The sequence below is a fragment of the Chaetura pelagica genome, unplaced genomic scaffold (genome assembly GCF_000747805.2).
Source record: "Chaetura pelagica isolate M959 unplaced genomic scaffold, ChaPel_1.0 scaffold531, whole genome shotgun sequence".
In the NCBI taxonomy this organism is placed as follows: Eukaryota; Metazoa; Chordata; class Aves; order Apodiformes; family Apodidae; genus Chaetura; species Chaetura pelagica.
Genome location: NW_009952362.1, coordinates 2,633,693 through 2,647,140, shown reverse-complemented (window position 1 = coordinate 2,647,140; position 13,448 = coordinate 2,633,693).

Here is a 13,448-nt window from a genome sequence, read left to right as displayed (position 1 = left end):
CGCCCCCCGCGGCCCCTCCGCGCTTCCCCCCAGCCCCGACGCCGCCGATCACCTGGAGCGAAATGCCCGCACGGAGGCGAGCAGGCCGATTTCTATCCGCCTTCCTTCCTTCCAGCCTGCTGGGTTGTTTTCAAACTCTCCCCTCCCTTTCTCACACGCTGGCCAAGCCCTCCCGTAACACCCAGGGGAGGAATCCATTGGCTGAAGTTCCCCAAACCGCTGGAGCGGCCCTTCCCCCCCCTGTTCCGTGTCCAGGGCACAATAGGAACCGCGTGTGTCGGGGCTGCCCTGGCCAGCTCGCTGCCGGCCTTTGCTTTTCGTCAGGGTTTATCTGAACTGTAGCCGGGTGTGATTCAAGTAGGGCATCCCACCTCCAGCGCCAGAGGGAGCGGGGAAAAACAGGGGATTTGTGTTGGGTTAGAAACACCACAGGACATGTTCCTTGTGCTCCCCACCGTGGGTTTGTCAAGGTTTTACTTTCTGTTTTAAATAGTTTTGAAAGGCAGCATCTGTGCTCCTGACACCTCAGCAGTTCTGTTTGATTACAACCGAGTCTGTTACTATGTCACTTGGAATATAAATTCCCACACATAATGCAGACAGCAAAAATGTATCGTATCTGTTAAATCAATCTGCTCTGTTCAGTTGCCTGTCTCTTGGCCTTCTGTTTTCTTTTCCTTCAGCCTACATTTATTTTATTTTATTTTATTTTTTTATATCTTCGGCAAAGGTGTTTTGATAAAATGAACTGCAAGCACAGCAAACCCGTTCTTGATCAGGCAGCATCAGCTCCAGGTTGAAACATACTCAACCCAAACGAAGCCAGAAACTGGACAATGTGCCAACTGGGAATGAACTGTGAGAAAAAATACTTTCAAGGATTCTTCTTAAACCCTTTATACTAGTGGTAAATTGTTTCACCTGTTTGAACGTTGTGGAAAATGCCCTTTCTTTTTTTTTTTAATGCTCAGTAATTAGAGTTGCTTTTGAACATCCTCCTTCAGCTTTGTGAGCTGGGAGGGAATGGGGTTGAGCTGCAGACCTGTGTATGCCAGGACCCTTGGGAGGTGGAGGGAGATCAGCTCACGCTTCCCTAAGCTTGGAAAATGAAGTGTCACCCACTGCGGTGGCTTTGAATAAACACTTCCCTGAACCACAGCTTTCCTATCTCAATCGTGGCTTTCCAGGAGTGGCTCCTCGCATTGCACAAACAGCCTTCCCTCTTCACATCTCTGGGTCTGGTCTCCTGGCAGAAGAGCTAGAATTGGGTTTGCTCTGTAAAACTGTTCCAGCATGTCTCCTCTGTGCTGCAGTTGTCACCTGTTCATTCTTGCCTTAACAAAAGGCAATCATGCATCTGAAGAGACACTTTACTGGGAAGGGCTGAACTTGTGAAATGTGCAGAAAAATAGGAGTACTTTAAGAGTTCCAGACAGTGAGTTCATTTAAAAGCTAACAACCAGAAACACTAAATACCACCTTTGCCTCAGAATAATTGTCCTTTTTTACTGGTTTACTGTGGGAGAAAATCTTAGGGAGCCCTTTATTAAAACAAGGTGTGTTATTGCCTTGTAATTATTATTTGACAAGCTGAGGTCCTGTGATTAATAAACCATGTGCCTGCTTTGTGTGTGTGTATAATCACATGCTCCATATTTATATTGACAGAGGGTTACAGAATATTTACCTTTGTGCATAGGACTGGTTGTGCTACCACGTCTCTTATCACATGCACAGTATGATATAATCCTTTTCATAAACTTATCAAGTTCCGTCCTCAAAGTGATTTAATGTTTCACATGCATGACTGCAATGGGGAGGTTATTGCAGAGCCACATTGTCAAATGGCTAGTAATGACCTTCTAACCAAAATGTCTGATGCCTCTTTTTGATCATTTATTCTGTACCAGCACCAGCCCTTGGCACCAGCAGCTCTTCCCTCTCCCTTCCTGGGAATATTTATGTAGAGAAGTACTCCTACTCCTGACACTCACTCTGCAAAGTGAAGTGAGATAGCCTCTCCTTGAGCATACCCCAGCTTTTGCAGCAGCTTGAGCTGCAGCTTTCCTGCTGCCTTCCAGGACTGCATTTCTTGCGTCATGTTTCCACCACATTGGCAAGTTATTAGATGCTAGAAGAGTGAGCTGCCAGCTAGCTTGTAGGGAAGGGTTTGGTCATTTGTGCCCCTGACTGCCACTTTCTGCTGCTGACTCCTTTTTCTGTGTGGTATGTCAAGCCTCCTTTGTCCTGAGGTTGCTTCATGTTGTCTGTCATCAGCAATTTTCACCCGTTCTCTGCTAACATCAGTGCCAAACTCATTAAAAAAGCACTTTGCCAGATCTCCAGGAGTGATGCTGAACACTCCCCTGGTAACTGCCCTCCAGCCTGGCAGCCATGCACTGCTCTCTCACAGCAGGGCTTTATGGGGCTTATACCTTGCGCTAAATCGCTTCTCCCTTTTCTTAAGAACTTTCCACATGGCAGTGTATGAAATGTGCAATTTAAGTCCAGATAGGTGAGATCCACCCCATTTCCTTCACAAAGCAAATGGCCTGCAGCTCACCTTGCCCAAGAAAGATAAATTGGTTTGATAAACACATTTCATCTCATGCCATTTACCTCCTTCTCTTTTGCTAGCCTTTCCTTCACCATTTTTCTGAAGCTTTCCATATACTATTAAGCCTTCATGCCTGTTCTTGTTCAGATCAGTTCACTTCTTCTGTACAGGCTCATTGTGCTCCTGTCCCTGACTGAGGGACCTGTTAAAGACATCAGGCCAGTTCTTCCAGAGCTCTGGCATGTGGATTAGCCCGTTCCTTTGCCTCCAGTGCAGGAAGGAGCCCTAAGATTTGCTTCTATCCTGGCCATGAACATTTCCATACCCCATTTTTCTTCTCATCTGCAGCCACATGATTAACATCCTCATCCTCAGTGAAAGTTAAAATACGAGTTTGGGTTTTGCACATATCCCATGTTATCTCTTTTTTTCTCCCCTGTTTTCTTCAGCCCCATGCAACAGGGAAAAACATTTTCCCATTTTTATTAATATCCTGTAAAATAAAAATCTGACTCACTTTTTAAACATAGTTTTTATAACCAATGGATTATTTTGCTTTTTAAAATAACTCCTTGTAATGACTGCACATTCTTAGTATCATTTCTGAGGTTTAAATTCATTCAACTCCAGCCTCTTCCTTGAAGTTTTTCCCTTGGCCTGGGTTTTATCTTCACTGAAGTTATGCTTAATTTATCAGAGTTTTATCCCCAGTCCTGGAGTCTTATCCCAATAAAGTTTAGACATGTAAATCCCCAGGATTCTAAGGAAAGCTGACTGTTATGGATTAGTTCCTGGTATTTATTGAAATACACCCCTTGGAAGTTTGAAGCTGTATCAGTCACGCATGCCTTGATCACAGAGATACAGTATTTTAAGTGTGGTACTGTTTATCATTTAAAAAATTGAAGCACCTCAAGTCTTCTAAGAAAAAAACCAAACTTGATTTAAGTGGATTTTCCTCATGTATCTGAGGTAAAAATAAGCAACTTTGGATGGAAGAGCAGAAATAGATTAGTTGTCTTTTTATAAATATATTTTTTACCTTAAAAATAGAACTGTGCAAGTCACCTTTGGTGGTAAACACCAAAAAGGTGTTTAACCTCAGCAGAGCCAGCCTTCTGCTGGCCAGTGAGGTCTGGAGATCTACTAGCCTCTCTTCACGCTGTCTCACAGCCACTTTTTTCTCTGCCCTCTCCTGTGTCTCTTCCTCTTCAGTCCCTCCTTCTGGCTTTCCTCCCTGTCCTGGACACACCGTCTGGAAGCCCCAGCACTGCACTGAAATCAGCAAAGTGATGGTGTAGAGGAGCTGGATGTTCTCAGCTCTCTTGCTGCAAGGCACATGGGTTTGGCACTCAGTGCATCCCGCAGCACAGCCGGCTGAGCCAGCCAAATAACATCTTAGAAATCTATTTCTGATCTCCTGGCAGGTGTCTGCATGTATATCCATGCTCCTTGGCAGGCATGGACCACCAGGTCTGGAGGGAATCAGTGTTGCCTCACCTTTGCTGTAGCATGGGCTTGGCCAGCAGGTGAGTAGCAGCCTGGCAGCAGTGTTGATATGAGCAAAACTACCTCTGGTCCTCACCAGTTGCTGCACAGCGTGTTCTGGGGTATGAAGGTTGAAGTGCATCTAAAGATGTTCCCTGTCAAGGAAGGGCCTTGTAATCTTGCTGTGGATGTACAGCCCGTGGGCTGGAGGCCGTGAGCTGGAGACAGGGGCTGCAGCAGTGGCACTCAGCCTAGGGGCACAGTGCACCTTGGCCTCCAGGCCTTCCAGGCTGTTGTGGACTTGTCCAGACTGTGCTGTGGCAAGCTGGGCACAACAGATCCCACAGCAGCCCCTCTGCGGGGTGCTTGGGGCTGCTGGCAAGAGCAGGCCTGGGGAAGGGTGGGCGCTGCTCCCAGCCAGAGCACCTCTCGAGCACTGCCCAGGCTGTGATGACCCTCCAGGTGGGATGAGGGATGAGGGCTTCCCCAGCTCTGCACTCCTCCAGGGAGCTGGCCTGGCACAGGAAAGGGCAAGGTGTGTCCTCGCGTTGGGGCATGAGCCGTGGAGTCAGCACTTCAGGGCCGAGTTCCCACCTCTGACGCCGACTTACTGCATGACCTGGGGCGAGTCACTTACCTGCTCTCCTTCATTTCCTGACGCTGCTAAACGCCAGGGATAATAAGTAACTTTGTGTGAGTGCTACGAAGCTTTGAAATCTTTAGATGAAAAGACACTGTATAATTGCAAAGCATTTTTAATAATGCTAATCATTCACTTCACTCAGCACTGCCCATCGGTCTCAGGCTGGAGCCACCAGTGAGCACCAGGCTTTGCTGAAGTGGAGGATTTTCCTGAGTTCCTCTCCATTACAATCCCCACAAGGGGTTTACTACAATGCAAAATGAGCTCCTGGAGCAAAAAGACACTCCTCTTTTTAAGGGGATCGTGCTGGTCCAAACAGGAATCTGAGCTCAGCCCAGAGCCTGACAAAAAGCCACAAACTCAGAATAGCACCTGGTCCTTGCAGGCAGGAGTTACCTGGAAAGCAGGGGTATCTGGGAGGAGAGATTCAAACAGTTGTGTTGACAGCACAGACAATAAGGATCTGATTCAAGCTGAGAGGGGGCTTCCTGAAAGGCTCCAACCTGGAATCAAAGCAACGGGGAAGAGAAACAAAAGGGAAGAAAGGAAGATCTCTTGGGCTGAAATGCTCTCTGCTTGGAAGCAGCCACAGCCACGTGTCCCAGGAGGTGCCTGGCTGGCACCAGCCTCCCCTGCATCCCAGGGAGGGTTTTATATTTTTAAATGCACTCTGCTGGGGTGTGGGGGCCTTCTGGGACGGAGCGCTTGAGCGGGAACATTAATCCAGATTACAAAAGCAGCACTTCTGTGAAGTACCACAGCTGGAAAGAGATGAGGTTATCTTCTTCAGCCAGGCTTGCAGAGCTGATGTTTAACCACAATGTTTTTATTTGACTCACTAGCACAACAGTAGCTAGTGATGCCTGCAGCTCGCTGCAGTCCAATGCCTCCTCTTCCAAAGAGAGGAGACTTTGCACTGCTGGCAACTCCTGTGATTTTATCACAACTTTTGTGCTTTGGGGAATATATCCTAAAATCCCAGCTCCTTCAAACAAGGGAATTGTAGCTTTCATTTATAAACAAAGTATGTCCCTAGCCCTCAAGCTTGTGGATGAAAGATTTCAAAACATGAAACTAGTGCAACTTAAACGCTTAAAAAACTGGGAAGTGAATAAAGAGATCCTAAAGTTTGCTGGCTAATAATAAAAAAGGTTGGGAAAAGAAGTAGCTGGCAAACAGCAACTTCTTTGGAAATGGGGCAGGGCTTGGGCTGACTCCTGGCTTTTGGGACTTGGGGTTGCCAGTATGCCTTTGAACTTTGCAGCCATTCAGAACTCCTTACCTAACAACCACAGCCGCAACACACCGGAGCTCTAGAAGTGCTGACATGAGGAAAGTGGTGGGAAAAGATTATTTTAGCAACCTATGACAACTCGCCTTGAAGCATTAAAGACAGAAGACCTGACAGCCTCAACAAGCCATATCCCCTTAAAGAGGAGTGTCATTTTGCTCCAGGAGCTCATTTTGCACTGTAGTAAACCTCTTATAGGCAAAGAGGAATTCAAAAGCTCTACAAGATCATAGAAGAGCATTGAACAAAGTTGAGTATCTCATGGTCTCTTGCCTTTCAGGAAAGTGATTCTTTGTTTCAGTGGGTGGTCTTTGCTGAAAGCCTCCAGAAGAGCAGATGTGAGCTTCAAAAACCTCATAAGCTTTACACTGTCTGCTTCTTCAGGCATGTTTACACAATCACAAGTGATCAAGACACCACAGTGGTGCTCGTTATCTTGTGTCAGCTGACCCACACTAACTCCCAGTACACATACCTCCCCTGTTCCTTCTGAGCTAACATACACTCAGACCACCTGCATGGTGGTTTAAGCAAACATAATTTACTTTCCACTTTGCTTGGCTGACAAGAAGTTATTCACAAAAAGTGAGTTCACACCACCCCTTGCCATGGCGTGAACAAGCCCCGAGTGCAGACTGATGGAGCAGCTCCTGGGGAGAACCTACCCAAACTATGTTTCTGAAGGGTTTCTTTCACTTCAGGATTTTTCTTGTTTCACTGGGCTGACAGGGCCCAGGACTTTCTCACACTGGTAGGCACTGCTTGCATTTGATGCTATTGTAAACAAATACTTAAGGCTCAGGTAGCCCTTGATTCAACCAGACTGTCACCACTGGTTTTGGGATTGGACCCCATGTAGTGGGTTTGGGAAGAGACGTGGACTGCTGAAGAGCAGCCATGGGGAACACAGGTACCAGTGCCCATGTGTGTCTTGCTGCACCCAGTGGCTCAGCAAGCTCACCAGCACAGCTTGTACCTGCCTGTACTGTTACAGGAAGTAACAGTGAACAGGGTAAATAAGGAGGGTAGAATCTCAACTTGGGGACACACCAAAACAGTGTTACTTGTGCTTGTAATGTTAGCAAAGTAGGTCCAATGGCCAGCTGCTTGGTGCCAAAGTCCATACAAGGAGGCACAAGTCCTGCTCGTGCACAAACACACACGCTGCCCTCCAGCGTGCACAGGTCTCGGGAGCTGGGACCTCTGCGAGGCACAAACAGCACTGTGGTGGAACTGGTTTTAACATCTCAGCCATCATGCAAACAGGCAACTTTTTCCTAGTCCCCCACCACAGGTGTGCAAAACATGGTGTGGCTACGCCCCCTGAGCTCAAGGTGAAAGTTTGCTGCCAAGAACACCTTGCTATCTGTCAAAGATAAACCACCTGCAGTGCAAACACGGCCCAGCTGGAGAAGAATCCCACAAACAGAACAGGCTTCCTATGTCCTCTAAAGACAGCAAGACTGTGTTTAAGGAAGGTGGAACTAATATGCACATCCTCAAACAAGGCTCAGGAATAAGGGGAGGACAGCTTATAAACAGGAACCTTGGTTTCTGAGGCACTGGAAAGAAATCAGGCTAGAAGTGCTGCCTCCTGACCCAGGGCTGTGCCGCTGATACTTATGGTCTTACCTTGAGGAATATTGGCCAAGACTGTGCCTGGCAGTTATTTAAACATTTAGCAGGCTGGATTCAGCCTGCTCTACACAGCTTTCTAGTTCACAGAAAGCTTTTGGACATGCCCACTCATTCAGATCTGACCCAGTTAATTAAAAATTGACGAATGCTCCTATTTCAGTTTAAATGAAGCTACTTCAGGTAGCTAAACACAGCTCCTGACAGATGGCTGTTTAACCAGAATAAGCCCAATTTGAACTGAGAGAGCTCCTTTAATCAACTTGGGTATCTCATTAAAAAAAAAAATCTCACCCTGCAGCAGGCTGATGCAATTGTGTGCAGATGAGCCCCAAGAACACCAACTTCACAGCGTGGACACAGCATGGGTCCTGGTGGCCCCACCACTCTCCTGCCCACATCCAAGCCCCTGGGACACCCAGCAGGGACCTCCTGAGCCTCATATCAGCAGTAAAAAGTGACCACTAGGAAGGAAGGGATGGAAACTACCTCTGCTTCTTTCACTTCAGCATCTCGGGAGTCATGTTTCCATGGTGCTGAGAATTTATTAGGTTAGTACAAGACTGAGTTTCATAAAGATTGGGACCAGATTGCCAGTGCTGTAATGCTCTGCTGAAGGCAAGCAAAGCGGAGGTGTGACATGCCAGGAGAGGTCTAGGGGATTCCTGCCACCAGATCAGCTAGGCCAGCTCAGGCCCCTCTGTGAGAAGGCTGATCTATATGGATATCTTTTTGTGCGAGGGAAAACAGTATTTTTTTGTTTCCCTACTATGTTACCCAGTTCCAATAAGATGTTGTAGGAAGAATCCCTTGTTCTTACCCAGTCCCCCTTCTCTCCACAATAGGGGAAGCTTTTCCTCCAGGAATACTTACTACATACTCCCATGGCTTCACCTCGTGGCATTGCATCAGGCAAGCTTAGCACAAGAGACCTGCTCAAAATATTGACATAGATAAGCAGAGATTGGCGGAGTCAGATGTAGAAGAGTAAGCAAAGACAAACCTGTTCTCTCAGCCTGCCCTGGATGCCACCTGCACAAACAAAGCAGAGTCCCAGGCTGCAGCAGTGCTGCAAAGCAGGACAGATGCTACTTCGCACGGCACCAGCAGGCACTCCAGCAAGCTGCCCATCAGCCTGGCCCTGCTTGTGTCCAGGCAGCGTGTCCCCTGGCTGAGCACCCTGATCCAGAGCCTGCAGCACTATCCCTGGCTCCTCACACACCCCTGCATCTCCCAGCCAGGAAAGGCTCCTGTTTTCGGGCAGCCTTGACCTGGTGGGCTTGGCTGGTCAGGCAGGATGGCAGGGCTACAGCCTGGCTGTCCAAGTGAGATTGATGTCAGCCTTGTGTTAAAAGGCCAAGCTGGTATTTGGGTGCAGGCTGGTGTTCACTTGTGATGTCTTTCATACCTGAGTTCCCCTTTACACCAAGAAAATTAAATACGTTAGAATTTGGACTGGAAACTCATTGTATTTCGAAAACCATGGTTTGGAATTTTTTTGTTATGGATATGTGAGGCCAAGCTAACACTTTAAAAATTTACTTGCCTGATCTCTCAAGTGAGACAGATTCATAGCTGCAATGAGATGGTAGCAAAATCACATGTACAAAGGTTTCAGTACATCCAGAACAGAACTGAAACCATTTGTGCTTAAAATACATGAAATGTGTCTCAGCTGCAAAACAGTTATTTAAAAGCTGCTAATGCACTGATTTAATGAAATGGAGAGTGACAAACCTGAGTGCCAGTCTTTTTGCCCATGACCCATTTCCCTAGCTATTCAGTGGGGCAGACTCACTCATTTCCCTCCCTCGACAGGTGGTGGGAATCACAGCTCATGGTGCCCCATGCTCTGCCTTGAACACGGACTGGACATTGCCTTGTCTCACCTTTCCTCCTAATGTTTTCCACTGAGCAGCAAAGCTGGAGGTGAAGTTTCCCCCTCAGCTTTTGTCCTCATTGCATTATTTAAATATTTAGTACAAGCATATCTTTATGTCCCCCTAACTGAGGCTGAGTATTTTCTGCCAGGAGCTCCGGTTGCTGGCGATGGAGGTGAGCCAGGGAGAAGGCTGGGGAGTGGGAAAAGTCCTTGTGGAGCTTGGGAAGGTGCCAGGGAGCACAGACTGCCAAAAAGAAGAAAAATCAGCAAAGGAAGAGGGAGAGCATAAGGGAAACGGGAAACAGGTGAACAGCGGGACTTAGGTTGAGATGAGGTAGAGAATGTACTTGGCTGGGGATGATTTTATATGATGCTTTCAGAAGGATGAGAAATTAACCCAGATGGAGACAGAGAAAAGCCAATGGGGACAGACAGTTTGCTCAGTTCATTTGGAAATAAAAAGGGAAGTGAGGATCTATCTAGAGGGACAGAAGTGGGTAGTAACAATGAATAATAATTGCAGAGTGAGCCACTGAGGTGTGTTCACTTTAACTTTAGCACCAGATGACAGCAATCACTTGTGATCTGTACAGCAGGAGCTACCTAGTAAGAATCACAGTTTCTAGAAAGTATATTTAAAAGCAAATCTTTTGGCCTCCCACTCCCTTCTTACCTCCCCCCACCCACTATCTTTTATTCATTTTTTTAACAGATCCCCTGGGAAGTTAGAAGCGTGTTTGCTGGGACAATTTCCCACAAATGTATATGCTTTATAATTCTCTTTATTAAAATCTTTCTTTTTAAGAAACACAAATTGAAACACTTTGCAATCAGTTACACGGATCAGTTAATATTGGTGACAGTTCCTACATAATTAAACAAGTACTAACAAATTCCAACTGTTTACAAGCCAAAACTTAAATTAACAAGATTATATAAGCTCAATAAATAGTACATCTGGTCCAGTTCAAGTATAATTCAACAAATCACAGCCTTAATCCTTAGATAATAGAAAAACCCTGAATATAACCAGCCCAACACTAATTTAGTGTTAAAGCCAATGTGAAACTTTGTCTGATCTTATGGGGCAAATGTTTAATGAGTTTATTTTTTTACATCAAAGAAAGTAAGTTGCAGATTGACATTAAAGACTATTTGAGATCAATGCAGATTTCATAAAGATGAAAAACATAGTCCCTATTCAAAAAGTGCAATCTTTGGTTGAGATGTGTTTAAATTATTTGTATATATTAAGGAAGCTCCTTTTTAAATATCAATATTTGTCTGGCTAGACCTGAGCCTGCTTTGTGCTATATATATATATTTATATGTATAATAAACTGCGTGGATTATAGTGATGAACAATTATGCCAACTAAAAAAAAGTCAAGATTTAAAATATAATAAACCAAAAGAAACAACACATTTTGTACACAACCTGAGAAAGGTAAGCTGCTGCCTACAGTAGCCTTCTTTCTCAGCAGAATAGGTAGAAGAGAGAAGCTGAGGAGCTGAGTGCCTGTCAGCATTGCATGATGGCTTGTTGGAGAGGGAAGGAGATTATCTCTGAGTTCTCAAAGTGCATCAGGCTGAAAACTGATCATGGGGATTATTAGGAGCTAGCTGAGACTTGGCATTGCTTTTAACTGCTTCAAATGGATTTTTAGGGGGAGAAAGGACCTTCTCAGAATGGAATTGCCCAGGATTTTGCAGATTTGCTGTTTTGTCAGGACAGAGCCCAAAGGGATGGGGTGTCCAAACAACCTCAACAAATGTGTGGGTCTGATCACGTCTGTGGGGCTGGGCACTGCACCTGCATCTCTCACCTGAGTCATCTACCTCCAGAAGAGGAAACTGCATAGGGCAGAGATACCATCTGGAGCCTCCTCCTTCTTCAGTGGCAAGCAAGGGCCTATACCCATGACCCCAAAGGGGTATCTGGAGCCAGGACAGTTCCTGGTGAGATTCGGTCAAGAAACCAGCTTTTGCAGCCCTGGGTGGAGATTGAAACTTAAACAACTGGAAACTGAAGGATACCAAGGCCCACTCTCTCAATAAGGGATTTTTTGGTGTGTCCAATGCAACTGGTGGGGGGGGGAGAGGAGGGGGAAAAAGGTATGAAAGCTGTGAATAATAGGAGTGAACCTGGTTCAGAACCAGAGAAGGGGAAAAGTAGCTTGAATCATCTCCCGTAAATTAAAAAATAAGCCTCTGGGTAAACACTCATTTTAATTATTCTTCTGCTGCCAGTCAAAATCTCATGGTTACCTACTTCTCTCCCTGCCTGCCTGTATCCACCTGTTGTCTGTTTTTGGAAAGTCTGATTTAAAGCTCTTTGGCCTGGGAAAGTCTTTGTTGTGGATTTGTGCCGTGCCTATAATAAAGGCAGTGGACCCATAGCTTCTACTGCAATACAAATAAAGAATAATAACAGTGATACTTTTCTCATTTGAGGTTACCTGGGGATAAAGTTGCTGGAGGCATATGACTTTGATATACAGTCAGCTATGTCTCACATCCAATTAAGCTTAACCACATGGTCTAACAAGCTCCCATTAGGCCGGTGAGAGCCCCAGTTTGATAGCAGGTTAGCTTCAAAGATTTGATGCTTGCATTTGTAGTGATTTCCTTCCCTTGTGCTCAGATTGTGCTGAAGGGCATGAAGGGAACTTCATATTCAGATGCTACATGACCAGCTTGAGAGCTGTGCTTTAGAAGGCAATTGCACAATCTTTACTGACATTTTCGTAATCTTACAGCTCGCAGTGCAAGCTCTCACCCTAACAGCCCTGTGCTCAAATTTCACTACAATATGAAAAAACAAACAGTCAAGGAAAAACTCAACCCTTGAAGGAAAAATACTGGGTTTGGTAGATTATTTTTTTTTTCATTGGGAAAACAAAACAAAACAAAAAACCAAAACAGTTGTTCAAAACAATAGATGGACCCAAATCTTAACACACTTCAGGTCTGGACAAAGGAGGATTTAGGCTGTAATGTTTATCATTTCCCCTTGTCTTTTGGATAGGTTACATCTGAATCTGGGATGCAAAGAATCCCTCAACTTGCAAGAAGCAGGAATTCCAAATATGAAACCTGAACCCACCTCTGGTAAAAATGAGGGGAAAGCCCAGTCCACGAAAGGGAGCAGGGCTTCAGAAAACAACACCAGGCACCTCTGAGATACACTGCGTGGCTACAGGGTATTTCAGAGAACAAGCAGGGCTGCTGGCACAAGACATAATGGAACAAATACTTTGGTGAAAGCATTTGGGGCCATTTAGCCACTCTGCAATGTTTTATGGCATCCGTGTGATTCTTAGGGATGGCTAGAACCTCTGGGAAAGCTATTTCCTCTGCACAACATCTAAACAGGACATCAGCACCAGCAATTTTTACAGAACGTACTGTGATACATATTAGAGTCAGGCAAAGAATGGAAACACGTCTGCAAATCCCCATCTGTCTAGATTGCGTAGGGCATTTTATAAAAGCATGACTCTGGGATCAGTTCTGGCAGTGGTTTGCATACGTGTTCACTTTACTACACAAAGCCCTATTGAAATGAACCAGAACCTTGTACAGTGCATTTCAAAGGGACTTTGCAAAACACTAAGCGACAACTGTGCAGAAACAATAGCTCGTAATAATGCCAGAGCTGCTGGTGCATCCTGTGTTCTCAGTGCAGCACTCTGTGAGCTATCAGTTGTTGTATTCACCTTAAAAAATTCAGGGAAATAAAATACAAAAACAATATTAGAAGTCTGGCCTCTCTCCATGAAAACCAGGAAAATTCAACGTTGCCAAGCTGAGGAAAAGCAAGCTTGAAAGAAAACAAAAAGACCCAAAAAGCAAGGATCTTGAATAAAATGTCTAAAAGAGACATGGTCCGAACATGTGGCACTTTAAAGCCTCTCATGAGAGTTTCAAGTCTGTAAGACTCAAAGTTGGCA